Here is a 14,151-nt window from a genome sequence, read left to right as displayed (position 1 = left end):
TCAAGGAATCCATAAGTTTCCAGTTTTTAATGTTTGTGATCTTTTAGCAGTAAAACGTGATGTCTTACTGAACAGCAGCTTGCTGATAATGAAAACCCGAGAGAAAAACAGGGCAGGAACATTGCAATGATGATTTAATTCTATGGTTTAATTGCTATCATGGAGAGTAATATTTATTTCCTATCGAATGCATACTCCCCACAGAGTTAAAAATGGTAAAATTATCAAAATTGAAATTGGCAGCTCAGTTATTCCATGGGCACTTTCTGATATGATTTTATTATGAACATCATTAGGCATCTGTGCGCTCGAAGCCAAATGTCGAAAGAAATGTTCGACACTGAGATATTAGAATTTAGCCAAACGTTAACACGGTACATAAGAATATTTTGAGCTCAAAAACAGAATATTGAAATTAAATCATCCAGCCAGCAGGTGAGTGGGCGATCTGAACAGATAATCAATATTGATAAACAGAGGAAGATTAACTTTATGCTCCCCGCCTTACACCAGCCTCAGGCCAGAATTCGCCATCTGTTTATCTTTAACTTATATGCCATTTTCTCAAAGCATTTTGTCCACTTTATATCCTTGCTTATTGTAAGAAAATACGTAAATGTTTTGTCGTTTGGAATGAAGCAAATCAAAACTTAGTTTTCTGAGCGATTCATTATTATGGCAATAATTTTTCGGCATGATTTTGTTATTCCCGGCGCAATATTGAGTGCATTAACTTCCTTCGCGAAAGCACCTAAGCGCTTTTTTTAATTGCTTTTTGCTTGCCAGTTTAAAGAGATCGAGAAATATACTGTAATGACTTTGTACTATAAATTTCGTTTCGCTGTTAAAGCTTCGATTTGAGTATAAAAATTAATTTACACGGAAAAAGAAACAAACTTTACCTGATCGTCCAGGAGAGTTTTCCCTAGGATAATTTATCTTCTAGCGATTCTTTCTCCACAATGTCTCGTCAAGGTTGCAATACGCGTCGACTGTAATAAGTATTTGGTGCGTGCAGTTTGAAGAAAGCTTAGTGATTACCTGTGTGAACTTCACTCATTACCTCATTAACGGTACTGTTTGCAGTACATTACGAAAACAGTAAGAAATTTGACGCAGATGAACGGCGATTGCTGTCACACTGAAATTCAATTGATTCTCAATTGCAAATTTATTTACGGAATGAAAGTGGTTATGTAAACACTGGAAAACGCGTCCGAATAAGGAATAGTAATTTGAGTTAACAAGTTATGCGACTGACGCGCGAATAAAACAACGATCATTTTTTGAACTGAACGCTTTCAGTAGATGATTGGATTTATTGGCGACTTCATGATCACTCCAAACCTAAATTGTACATCAATTCTACAAACCTGAAAAGTTAATGGCAACTCGGGCCCAGAAAGAGGAAGTTAGAAGCGACTCAGCTGCTGTCGGATGATGTTCGTGCGCAAACAATTAGGGGAAAAATAATACGGAGGACCAATCAGATTCAAGACATTGCTGTTGATATGATTGACTCGCAAAGGAAAGTCACATCTTCACCCTCCCCCAACACTTTTCTTTGAGCTGAACAATGACTGAATATTAAAGGCAGGAAATAAATAAGTAAATAGTTGATAAGAGTCTTGGTGGGATGTTACTAAAACCGGTACCGAGTAGGAACTAGGAAAATGGACACTGGTTAAATTTGCTTGTCGTACACTCACTCATTTCTCACAGTCTGTTTATAAACAGTCAGCCATATGTATCATGAAGCAATTATTTTTTTTTTCATAACAGAAGTAGTATCATTTCAGGCGTAAAGTAAGAAAAACCGGAAATTGTCAAATTGAAAGCGGAACTTCGACACTTCCTGAGAAAATCTGTATTAAATTTAAAAGTCTATCAAAAAATTGAAAATACTGCGCTGCAACATTACAACCGCGACCAAAACAACACTAATCCGTTTTGACTGGAATCACTACAGCATGAAGTGTTTCTTTCCGCCATAGTTCGTTTGTTCTCCCAAAAAAATATCATTATCGCTTTACACCGATACTCTGGGTTGAGGCCAGCAGTCTTACCTAGGTGAGATATGGTTCATGCAATCCTTTACAAATTTTCAACTTTTATAAATTTCCTGGCTTTTCCCCTTCACCTTTAGCATTTTGGGTAACAAAAGGAAAATAAAATGTCTGTAAAAAAGTAAAACGATGATGGGAGAGTTCAGTTTTTTATTCTTCCTACAGCAAAGCAGCTAGCATTTCACCTGGGTAACAGGCCATTAGCTCATTTTCCGTGTGGCAGAAATAACAGCCGAGTCCATAGAATAACTAGTTAAGGAACGTGCTTTGGACCTTGTTGTCACTTTTGCTACATCCCAGCGTAAAATTCAGAAAAAAGGGTTAAATTTACTGGTTTTACGAAACAATAACGAGTTAATAGTCGACCTTTTCGGAAAAGCTCTGTGCTCTAGAAGCGTCCGGGCGCCACAGGCGACGAAGTTTTGCCTTTGGGTGACTGGAAAAACCTACTTTTTTCATACAAGCTTAAGTGGTGGGCACCCAGGATTTCATGGTTAATTTGTTGGGAACCTATGGGTTCCTATTAATCTTTCTTAGACCACAACCTTGAATTATTTTCAAAAATCGGCCATATGTGAAGTCCATAATAAGAAAACACATCACTAAATAGCCAGGATATAATATTGATTAAAAGACACCATAAAAGCGGTTGCTAAAAGGTGGGCACCCACTATATGTCGATGAAAACACTGAACTTGCATTTCTCATCGACGTGACGATGGCGCGGGCAAAGAAAATAATCGAAATAAAAGGAATGATTATTCTTCCGTTTTTCTGAGAAACCTTTGAAAACAGTCGCTTGCGGCTCGTGTACCACAGCTTTTCTCGTTCTCCTAAACTTGCCCTCAGTTTCAGTTACTCGATAGAAATATGGAAAATGTTTTCAGTTTCGCAAATTCGTTCGCAGCACTGAAAAAAAATTGTTTTTCAGAATTAGATTCTCATTCAAAATCGTCAGATTACTGAGATAAATCAGGTACTTAGTTGAAATCTTTGATAGCCATAGCTGCGCTAGGAAACATGGAGTCGCATTTTTCATTTTTTTACTGGTCAAGTCTTTAAATTTTCTCGTAGATGTCGACTTCATCTTGCCGCTTTATTGTGGTAACTTGACTTATACTGACCGCCACCTCTCTCAACACGAGCGCATCGTTAAAACTGTGGGAATCATTAGCCTGATATGTTGAATTTATTTTACAATTTGCTCGACATCGAATTCCCGTAAAAACATTGTATTTTAACAGTTTGGCCCATTTTCAAAAATGACGGTTTTTTACCGCGGGACTATATAGTTAATAGCTATTGACGTTCCAATTATACATAACACCCGCGAAATCTCAGAAATTTTACAAAATGTTGTGAAGACAATGGTTTCTCAGTCGACAGGAAAAAAATTCCGATTCTCACAACAGAACCGACAGCTCTGACTTTGCTTCGACTTGGCAGCAATTATGCAAGGAAGGAAACTCGTTTCATTGTAATTCATGTTTTGCTGAGGATGCAGACAATACACATAATTTACGTGATTTAAAGACGAAATCGAACGACCGATAAGCGGTTTGCATTATGCCGAGTTTTTATTAATTGCGTATTTATAAACAACGGCAACTGAAAACAGTGCTTTCACAATACCTGGATTTGACGTCTTTTGCTAATGGTCTTTAAAACTATTCAAGGCGTTTCTGTGAAATAAGAAAAGAGCAATATTAAAGTTCTTCTGCAACCAAAACGACCGTCTACAAGTCAAAAGCGATCCAATTAACAATTATTTTACCCGAGTTTCCAGAGACCTACGTGAATATAACAATATTAGCTTTTTAATAATTTAACGCTAGCTAAAATGAATTGTCAACTTGTATTTTGAGTTAACAGTTACTATAGAATGCCACTCAAGGAAAAAATACAAGAACAAGGTAAACAGATATGTACAGTGATTTCACGAAACTGAATTCATGTTAGCTTAAACGAGGACTAAACGGTACATTAATTACGTCGTAAAAATTTTAAAGTTTATCGTTTTAAATAATATAACACGGCCTGATTACAAACTTTAGTACGAAGAAAAAGGCATAAACTTTGAATGGTTTTCACACTGGTCCGCTCTCTCTCGTCAACTTGAATGGAAGATTTTAAACGCGTAACCTGAGGTAAAATGACACTAGAAAGAACCCAGACATTGTACTTACAAGGAAACGCATTGTTTTCAAAAACCTTGAAAATCGTCTGCCTTGAGCTAAATCAATATTTGAAAGAGAAACTACTATCCTAGTTAGTCTCAACTCGTGGAAACCCTGCCAGGTCTTTTTCTAAAAGGGATTTAAGTGATGAACCGTTTCCGCTGCCAAGTCTGCATGTGTTATCCCTGGCGGCTGGAGACGACCCCGAAATTGGTGGAAATGAACATTGTGGTGCAAATGAATATTAGAATACCAATGGCAACAAAATCTTCTGATCACGAAACGTTCTTCAAACGTGAATTGTTGCTGAGGTGTTAGTGCAGTATTAATAGTTTGTAAAGAAGCGAATTTTAAAAGATGTTCCCAAGACAGATTTCAGGGTGATAAATGGTATTTATATAGAAAGGTTTAGGTTCACCACCAAACCAAAGTTTGCCAAACTAGTTTTTTCTTTAAGCATTCACAAAAAAACATATACCTGGAGTCCTCAGCATTATTAAACTTCATCACGATCTCAGACTCGCTAATAAGTTGTTTACAGTGTGATAGATGGAGAATAAGGAATTGAAGATGACGTTTTCAAAATTAAATATTATAACGTAATGCGATTTAGCATTTCAACCCACAGGCGAAGTTCAAAATTTTCTCACGGACCAATAACACTGTGCGAAACATGTCTAACATTACATCAAAGTCATGTACGGCATCAGATCAAAATAAAACCGCATTTCCATCCTTAGCAAATAATTATAAACTGCCGTGTATTATTATAATACCGACGAAATGTTTCACAATGTTAATTCTGCTGGAAAGCCTTATCATACATTATAAGATGCTTTAATCAGAAAATTATGCGGCGACTGATCTAAATAACAGAGTAATACATCTTTCGAACACAAACAGTGATAACACCGTTCGTTTTCGGTGGGGATCGATTCAGTGCTGCCGAAGTACTAGTACAAGAAAACCCATCTGGACGGGTAACTGACGAGTTTTCTGTTCTGGTGTAAATTTGCGACGAAAAACTTTTCTTACCTCACCGCATAAACTAGAGAAGTGAAGTGCTTTGCCTCCTTCCTCGGTTGAATTTTCTCCCGAGACTCGACCAGAAAATTTGTGACGCCTATTTCGACGAGTTTCTGACGAGTTTCTCGTCTAGTCATAGTTGTAACCAAAACTCGTCGACTTAGACGGACAAATAAACGGGCGAGTTCCGATCACAAACCCATCCCGACCCGTCCCGTTTTTCAAGCTAGAACGGGAAACTCGTCACAGACAAATAGTGATAACACAAATAGCGATAACAACCGCATTTAAGGGAAACTGGAACGGGAAACTCGTCACAGACCGGAAAACAGTCTTCCACGGGTTTTTAGCTGATGTTCGAAGATGTTCGAAGCCCAGTTCCATTTATTTGGCGGTAAGACCAAAGCGAAGAGTAGCCTCTAGTGTAAATTCGGCCATTTGCTTGATAATGCAACAAAATTATTCCCCTATACGGTGTAATTTGCTAGAATATTTTTATTGGTTAGATGTCTTGCTTGGAACCATTTTCAGATGCAGCTAACCGGCCAGGGTGCTACTGAATAAGATTTGGTATCGTCCTAATTAGATAAACATGTTTCCGGATTTTCGAGAATTGCTCAGATGTTACGTACGGACGAACATACGGACAGTCACGTGACAGACAAATTTTTTAGCTCGATGGGTTACCACATTTTCAAAGCTATGGTGCTCCGCTCGCGCGCCTTCGGCGCACAGGAGCTCTGCCATTAGTAATTTTTAAACGTGCTTCTAAGACTTTATTTGAGGGAAACTCAAAATCGTTTCTTCTGTTAAAAGTAATGCTATCAGCTTATTCATGGTTTCTTTTACACCGTTACTAGGTAACCCATCAATTAGTTTTTGGCTTTTAAACTTACTATTAGAGGGATGTTGTAATGTGCTGTGTTCTGGACCTAAAAAGTTACACAATAAAACAACATCGTTGCGAAGGAAAATATGTAAGAGGCGGGAAAATTTGTGTGAACTTTTGTTCGTGAATGGCTGAAAAATCAGTATCTGATCTTCGCTCCGATTCCTTGTGGAAAATTGAACATCTTGTTTCAACTCATCCGAACTCTTAGCCAACATTAGGCTAATGAATCAATACTTTCCTTCTAAACAGTTCAGATTGAAACCATGACACGGTATCACTATTATTATTATTTAGTCTCAGATTTGACCCTGACTGCATCCTTTCAGCATCGTTGATGATGAGTCCATTCCCTTATGTTTGTTCTGTTAACTCTTGGAAATATTTCAACGGATGAAAATATGAAAAACTGCATGATTAGGGTGGGACCTGTTTTATCGGTCAGATGCTTATTCCTCTGAGCTCCCCACGTACTGCAGTCTTTAACACGTTATACTTGTTTGTTTCGTGATCGGCATTTTGTAACTAACTTGCTTCATGTGAGTAATCTATCTACGTGATAACAGATTGGACATAAGCGATGTCATCGTGAAATCGTTAACTCGGTTGATGAATGTACCAATTTGGCTGGTTTGAAATCATACCCGGTCACAACACTTCTAGCTTTCAAGTTTGAATCAGGCGCGTACGAGGTCGAATAATCTTTTACCATGTCATGGTACTGCGCGGTGTCTGCAACCCACTCCAGTTGTTTACCTATGCATAAACACATAAAGCCATACCGGGAGGTATTCTTGTTCTTTGGGTCTTGCAAGGAGCAAACTTTTAATTTGATTAAACGTTTTAAAATAAGATTTCCTCCAGCCATAGAAAGAGTTTATTTTTTTATATTCCGAATTCGCCTTTCATTATACGCTGTGGCTATATGACCGGCAGCCGGTCAAGGTTTTAAATAGACCACATGACCAGCAGTGAAGAACATTGTGACAGGTGACACCTAGAGGAATCGAACACGGGTCGCCCGCATAGCAAGCGATATTCATCACCACTGCGCCACCGAAGCCGGCTGCAGCAATCGGAAATTTTTAAGTATATATCATGTTACCCTTACCATTATTGATAGCTAACCGTAAACAGGCTACCCGGAGTGCTTTTTAGGCTGACTAAACTACAAAAAAATTTTGACTGCCGGTCATTTAGTCTATATTTAAAACCTTGACCGGCTGCCAGTCATAAAGACTCTTTGCTCATTATAACAGCTCAAAGAAATTTAAAAATACCCGGGAAATACTGTGCGCTTTCCGCGAAGGCAATTTACGTGGATAAGTTCGAGTCAGTCTGCGACATTTAGATTAATCTAAGATAGAAATTGACGTTATATATTTTCTGGCTTCTTTTAAGAATGCAATAACACGAAGTTCGGTGTACTATTTACCAATTTGATTGCTATCTTTTTATTCTTCAATGACAGTCGAGAATATTTGTGAGAAGAAATTAGAGAATTTCAAAAATGATTCAGTGACAAGTTTCTGTAGAACACGCATGTTTAAAATATTGTTCGCGTGGATTACTGCGTAGAATTACACTCCTGAAAATACTGTAGGCGGAATAATTAATCGATCAAACGAAAAAGAAAATAAAACCTTCAGGCGCATTGATGGCAATTGTCACGAAAATGGTTGGGAAGTTTGTTAGATCAGAAAATTCTCCGAATAATCTAAAAATATATCTTCACGAAATTGTATATTGTTTATTATGGTATTTTTATGTAGTACTGGCTTCAACCCAGAAAAAAACGGGCAGAATTACGGTTTTTAACTTGAAAAGAAAAAAAGCAAGAGACGTTTATGTTGTCCTGTGTACTGAGTGGCGAATAGCTATCTCTTCCTGTTTGAATTCGTCCAAATTAAATTTAGGTCTTTAAGAAAGGAAGACGTTATGTGCTTTTGTTATTATTGTGGGCCACAGAATGCATGACGACTATCTGCAAAACTCTTTAGCCCCAATACTCTAATGAAAACGACGAAAATAGGAGTGAACTGAACGTGACTTGTATCGGGTCACATAGTTTGGGAGACTTGCGCGGGTCATGCCTTCAAACATGACATCACTGAGTTGTCTTGAAACATCACCTCGCCCCTTTAAATTTCGACATAAAAAAATCTCAAAACAGAACAACCAAAAGCACTCATTAATTCGCTTGAGATATCCATCCTTCGTAGAATGTAAATGATAAACCATCAGATGCGTTAACGTTGACTGCGCAGACTTTTCATTAAAAAAATACCATTTTAAGTGGAACAAACTTTTACATATGCGAAGGGAGTTTTTGCAACAACTATCTGCTCTTAAGAGCTATTACGTCTTGACTAAGAGAGACTTGTAGATAAAGCGCCTTGACAAGGATCGTGTCCATTGAGTTGAATGTGTTGTTGTGTGCGTGTGTATTTCCCGCTGTGTATGTTTACGTTTGTTATAGCGCGATATCTATGCGCGAAAGCGTAAATTACGGCGATAAACGGAGCCGCACAGGTTTATGAAATTTTGACTTATCAAATCAAATTCAAGGCGCTGAAATGAAATTGGACCTGACTTATTTGCTAGTTAAACTACATAAAAGAAGTGAACAGACAATAGTCTAATCTAAGAAATAAACAAAATTTAAGGTTACCGCTTTAGATATTATGCTTTAGTTTTTGTGAACGAGTTAAGTGTAAAGACACGTTTTCTACGGCTGCTGCATGGCCTATATTTTTAGCTCTACAAACATACAAGGGCTTGAACCATTATACCGCTGATTAGATGTGTAGATGAGTATAGAACGACTTATTTTGTCTGAGCAGCGTTTGTTTTTTCACTTGCTGCGGTTTAAAAGTTAGCATCTCGATGAATTCAGAACGGGCCCATTTTCAAGGTGATGAAACCTCTTGATTTGTATAAAACTGTCCTTGTAAACGTGGTTAACCAACATTTCAATATTCTGTTTGCATGAAGACATCAACTACTGTAGCAAAGCAAAGTGTTTACCTTTGCACTTTTAAGGCTTGTCGTGCTGATCACAGCCTAATATCACTGAACGTCGTGCGGTTCTGCCAGTCCACCATTACGAAAGTGGAAAAATATATACCAAAACACTCTCTGAGCATTAAAACTAGTCTAATGTTGAACGATTAAGACTTCGGAAGCAGCCAACAAAACAGCTCCAACAGAATTTCCCAGACAACCAGAAGTTCTTGAAAAGAATTTGCATAAACAATCCGGACGTACGTCATTTTGGCTTTACACAGTGCAAATTACTTTTTCTACTTTCGATCTCTATACACCTCGATTAATTGGCCATTATGTAGCCGAAAGAAAGGTGCCTCGCTTAAATCAGGCCGGATGAGGCTGTTAAGAATTATGCTTTACAGTACGTGTGTTGAAAGACCGTTAACTTAACTTACCGCATCTCGTTTAGGGAAATACGGCTTCACGAGTTTATTTAGTTTTTGTCACTTCACAAAAACAAAGTCTCTCAAATGAGGTTCTTTGAGAAAAAATACCAAATTTGACGCAAAAATAACCCGAGCTTGACGCATTAAAACAACCAATCGTAGTCAGAGCACAAAACAAAGCGTCGATTTTATTCATAATATGCATTTGGAGATTGTGCAACCTAAATGCCATTTAATGATAAATTTCCTGGAGCCCACAGTTAACTTGATAATAAATCCTCGGTTAGCCCCACATTCACCCATTTATATTTCGAATCGTGTTCATTTTCCTGGCTTTTGAAAGCATTTTAAAAACTTAAAGGTGGGTTTAACAAACGCAGGTAGAGTGCCTTGGGGGAAAGCTAATGATATCTTTCTAAGCGTGTGGAGCCACATATTCTAACTTCCTCCTACGTCACTCGCACAACGGATGCCGCACCAGAGTTTACCTCTGAAATACCCCGTCATTAAAATCGTGGGCTTATCGATTAAAATTCTTCATATCCTGACAGTTTTTTGGTTTAATTGTGTGGCATAGCGTTCCCCCGATGAAATGATCGGCAAGATTTTCGTGTTTTTATACAGCAGTGTATGTCAAATCATTGAACTTGGTAGATCATTCCAAGCCCCCTCCGCCCACCACCTGCACAAAGGAACACAAAATGCGCACCGAAGACTGACATAATAATAATAATAAAAACAACACAATACACCTTTTTCTTCTTTTTTGATAATTTAGCGTTATGATGACAAATAGAAGACGAGGCATTATTTCAAACTGAAACAATTTCTATTCTCCTAACATAAAAACATTGGAGGCAATGCAGTCTCTTAGAGATATATAAGCAATATTCTTCTTCATAATAAGTGTTTAAATCATTTTACTCATTCAGCGAAAATTACTGTCGGGTGATAGGGTGGAGTATTTTCTTAAAGTAATTTCAGTCTTATTTGTTCGATCCTTCAGGCTACAAGAAAATTAAAAACTACCCAATTAGAATAACATTCTTTCCCATCTAGTATTTAACAGTTCTTCCCTAAAACAAGCGGTTAGGAAGTCCAAGATGAGTGTTGTATGTAAATTCTAATATGCCAATTGGCTGGCTGGGGAAGTCCATATAGACTCCGCATCATCAAAAGCCCAATCTCTATGAGGAGCTGAGACCTCATAAACATAAAATGCCAGTTTTTTTTGTCTTTCTCCCCTATGTTAAAAAGCTTGCGTCACTTGATTATGATATAAGAATATTAGGAGAAATTGCGTATTGAAATATGCTGGCACGAAAAGTTATTTCATTGAGGTAAACTTGAAATGTGCTCCTCTAAAACAAACTGAATTTGATTCCAATCATTATCATTGGGAACATTTTTGAGAAATTCTAATCAAATATATTTTTAACAGAAAAGAAAAGAAAAGAAATTAAACGGCTGTGAACAAATATCGGTCTGTGGTTCAACCTACAAAGGTTTTCCAGACATTTTTCGTTCAAAAATTTATCCTTTGGCCGTATGTACTTTTCCCGCGATGTTTATATTTCATTAATTTCTATTGACCTACGAACGAAACGAGCGGATCACTTCTGCTCTGTCGACCCTTTCGCCTCGTTTTCAATTGCATTTGACCGCAGACGCAGCTGCAATAACAACTATTTCGGAAGTGGAAATAAGTGAGATCGAACTAAGGACAACTGTATTGGAGAATATAAAGGTTAATCGCTTGAAGCAAATATAATACGTTCCGAATTGGTCACTATATGATTTTCCATAGCTATCTCAAATTTGCAGATTGTGAATATTTAAGAATTCACACTAAACTTCTTGCACTTATTCTCAAAGGACTCCAATACAAGCCTTTGTTGAAAAAGTTAGGAGGACTTACTTCTTAATTCCTTCATGTAAACAACTACCGCAAACGCCCACCCGTGTTCGAATTTAATGAACCCTTTGGTTTCCTCACCTAGTTGTTAAATAATTTTTATCTAGATTTTTATAGTTCTTACGTGTATTTTTTTTCCAACACGGTGATTTTATTGAATTTTTGGACAAAGTAGTGATAAAATTGTAAGTATTAAGAGCCGCCCTCTGTAAATGTCAACTATGGTCATTTGGACGAGAAAAAATCAAATTCCTCAAACTTTCTCAGATGAATGGTCTAGATAAGTAATTCACATAAATATAACTTTCAGTTCAATTCGATCGGTATTTTAGCGCTGGGGCGACCATCTTGGTTTTGCCCCTCTGAGAGGGCTTTCAGCGGCCATTTTAGGGCACAATTTTAACAACTTGCCATACAAAGAAGACGTTATAAATCCCGGTAAAAATACTTTATTCGAGACAAGAAAATGTTTCTTGTTACGTTGAGAGGCTGTTCTGGCAATTTGACCAACATCTGATTTTTTTTACAGAATTTTAAATTTCTTCTCTTTCGAACTACTCCTAAAGTGCCATAGAAAAGGCGAAATTTAAAGGAAAATATCGCCAAAAGTACATAACTTGAGATCCCAAAACAACCCTCCACTTAAAGAGCAATGTCTCACCTGTAAAAATATGTGATAAAATTTTGGAGCAGTTGAAACTGTAAAATGTTAGAAGAAGTTTAAGCTGTGATTTTGTCAACAAAAACCGCCGTCTTAATTAGCATAATGACGTGAAAATAACGATGCACAAAGAAAAATAATGATATATTCCACTTACCTCGCGACATGTCGACAACTGGGTGTTCCACGATACCTCATGTTATATTATCAGTAGGTTTCAGCCGTATCAGTCAATGATTAGTGCACGAAATCACTCTGAGACATCGCAACGGTAAAGCAGATTTCAACTCTCCGAAGCCCGCGTCATAACATCTATCAATTTCGTCTCACAAGCCGCCGTTTACAAGAAGTTTAACTATTTGCTGAGATCCTAACTGACCCAAAAGTCTGTTAGTGGCCTTTAAAATCTTCTTTTTAGTCGAGGATTCTCATCAAGAACTCGTTTAAGCTCAGTTCTGTTTCAATCTGTTGTGCAGTCGCCATTATTCCACAGATTGCGTTACATATAACAAGTGCACATTCCAATGGATACGGTTTGGGTGGGTAGGAAGTGAAACTGTAATAACGGGGTACAAAGCCATTTTACGCATTCAAGTGGTTGAACAAGTACCTGACTTTCCCGGAATGATTTGAATATGAACTTATGCTTGGAAATTTGAGTCATTTTGTAGGTTATGTTTTGTGGGGGGAGGGGGAGGTCGGGGGGGGGGGGGAGGGTTGGGGGCGTGCACTGTATTAAAAAGAGAAAAAAACCGAGAGACAGTATCAGGGTTGATCAGGTGCACCAGTTCAGGGGTGCTTACCATTTACAAAAACCATCCGGTTGGAAATTTCAGACATAAACATTAAACAATTAAATTGAACATTGCGGGAGAGGGAATCGGTATAAAGTATATCCACATCAGCTAGAGAGACTTATAAGAGCAGAAAAATAGCATCAACCCAAATCACAGCCCATATTTTCTGAAGCTTCCCAAACGGAATGGCGCGAACCATTTGATTTTCCAACTGGAATTTTCGGTTTTCCCATGTAAATGGTAAGTACCCCCAACAATGAAGTCCTACTAGGGGTTTTCAGGATACTGGATATTTGGGTAAAAAATTGACAGGAAACACGAAATTTAGAGAAAAATTTAATGGGGTAGAGCATGTTTAGATCAGATAAAACGGGACACTTGTGTCTTTCGCTGCCTGAAATGCCATCAAATTTTGCGAAAGACGGCAACAGACTGACAAAGAGTGCGCAGGAAGTAATGGTATGCGGCGTTTTATTGAAACTCCTTATATTTTCTTAGCCGTTTCACTACTGGATATATGGTTAAAAATTGACAGGAAAAACGAAATTTAGGGGAAAAATTAATGGGGTAGAGCATGTTTAGATCAGATAAAACGGGACATCAATTGAGTAGGAAATCGTTAAACTGCAATTAACAGGATACAAGATATTTAGGCCAAAAATTAATAGGACAACAAATAAAATAGGGATAGAATTCCAATAAAAAGCTTCTTACTTGTTTTTTTTGTTCAGCATTATACTTGTGTCTCGCTGTCCGAAATGCCATCAAAGGCTGCGAAAGGCAATAGACTGACGAGCAGTGCGCAAGAAGTAATGGTAAGCGGCGTTTGATTGAAACTCCTTGTATTTTCTCAGCCGTTCTACTTTTGTATCAGACAAGGAAACGCTAAGATAATTACTGAAGAACCATTTACAGTGCGGTTCATGTTGACTTGTTCCTGAAAAAGAAAACTTATTTGACAAGGCCAAAATATGATATAGTGACAATCAAAGTATTTACCCGGTCCTAGCAAGTTCTACACTTCCAGTCCCTGCTAAAGAAATTAAACTTAACGGTTGGGCCCTGAAAGTGACGAAAAGGCCACTCTTTTCAATAAAAAACGGAAAAACTACTTCGAAGAAAAGCTTTCATAAAGTCGGAGCAGTTACTCTATCACAAAAGATGAGGTACGCAAAAGATGAGGACA

General features: G+C 37.7%; 1 protein-coding gene across 15 annotated transcripts in view; it reads right to left on the bottom strand.

The window, feature by feature from the left end:
* LOC110047477 (gamma-aminobutyric acid type B receptor subunit 2-like) overlaps window positions 1-14,151 on the bottom strand; it is a 66,042-nt gene that overhangs the window by 20,722 nt on the left and 31,169 nt on the right. For 12 of the 15 annotated variants that reach the window (XM_089277258.1, XM_089277252.1, XM_089277261.1 and 9 more), the window contains one exon: window positions 3,699-3,748. The exons of 1 other annotated variant lie outside the window; for it this stretch is intronic. The gene's annotated coding sequence lies outside the window, so the exon portion shown is untranslated. Of the gene's footprint in view, window positions 1-902; window positions 1,105-3,698; window positions 3,749-9,185; window positions 9,480-14,151 lie in introns of those variants that run through there. 2 more of the 15 variants (XM_089277265.1, XM_089277266.1) reach the window with 2 other exon arrangements.

The sequence above is a fragment of the Orbicella faveolata genome, unplaced genomic scaffold (genome assembly GCF_042242905.1).
Source record: "Orbicella faveolata isolate gen_17 unplaced genomic scaffold, um_ofav_v1 contig_46, whole genome shotgun sequence".
Classification (NCBI taxonomy): domain Eukaryota; kingdom Metazoa; phylum Cnidaria; class Anthozoa; order Scleractinia; family Merulinidae; genus Orbicella; species Orbicella faveolata.
This window is presented reverse-complemented; position numbering and strand designations above follow the sequence as displayed.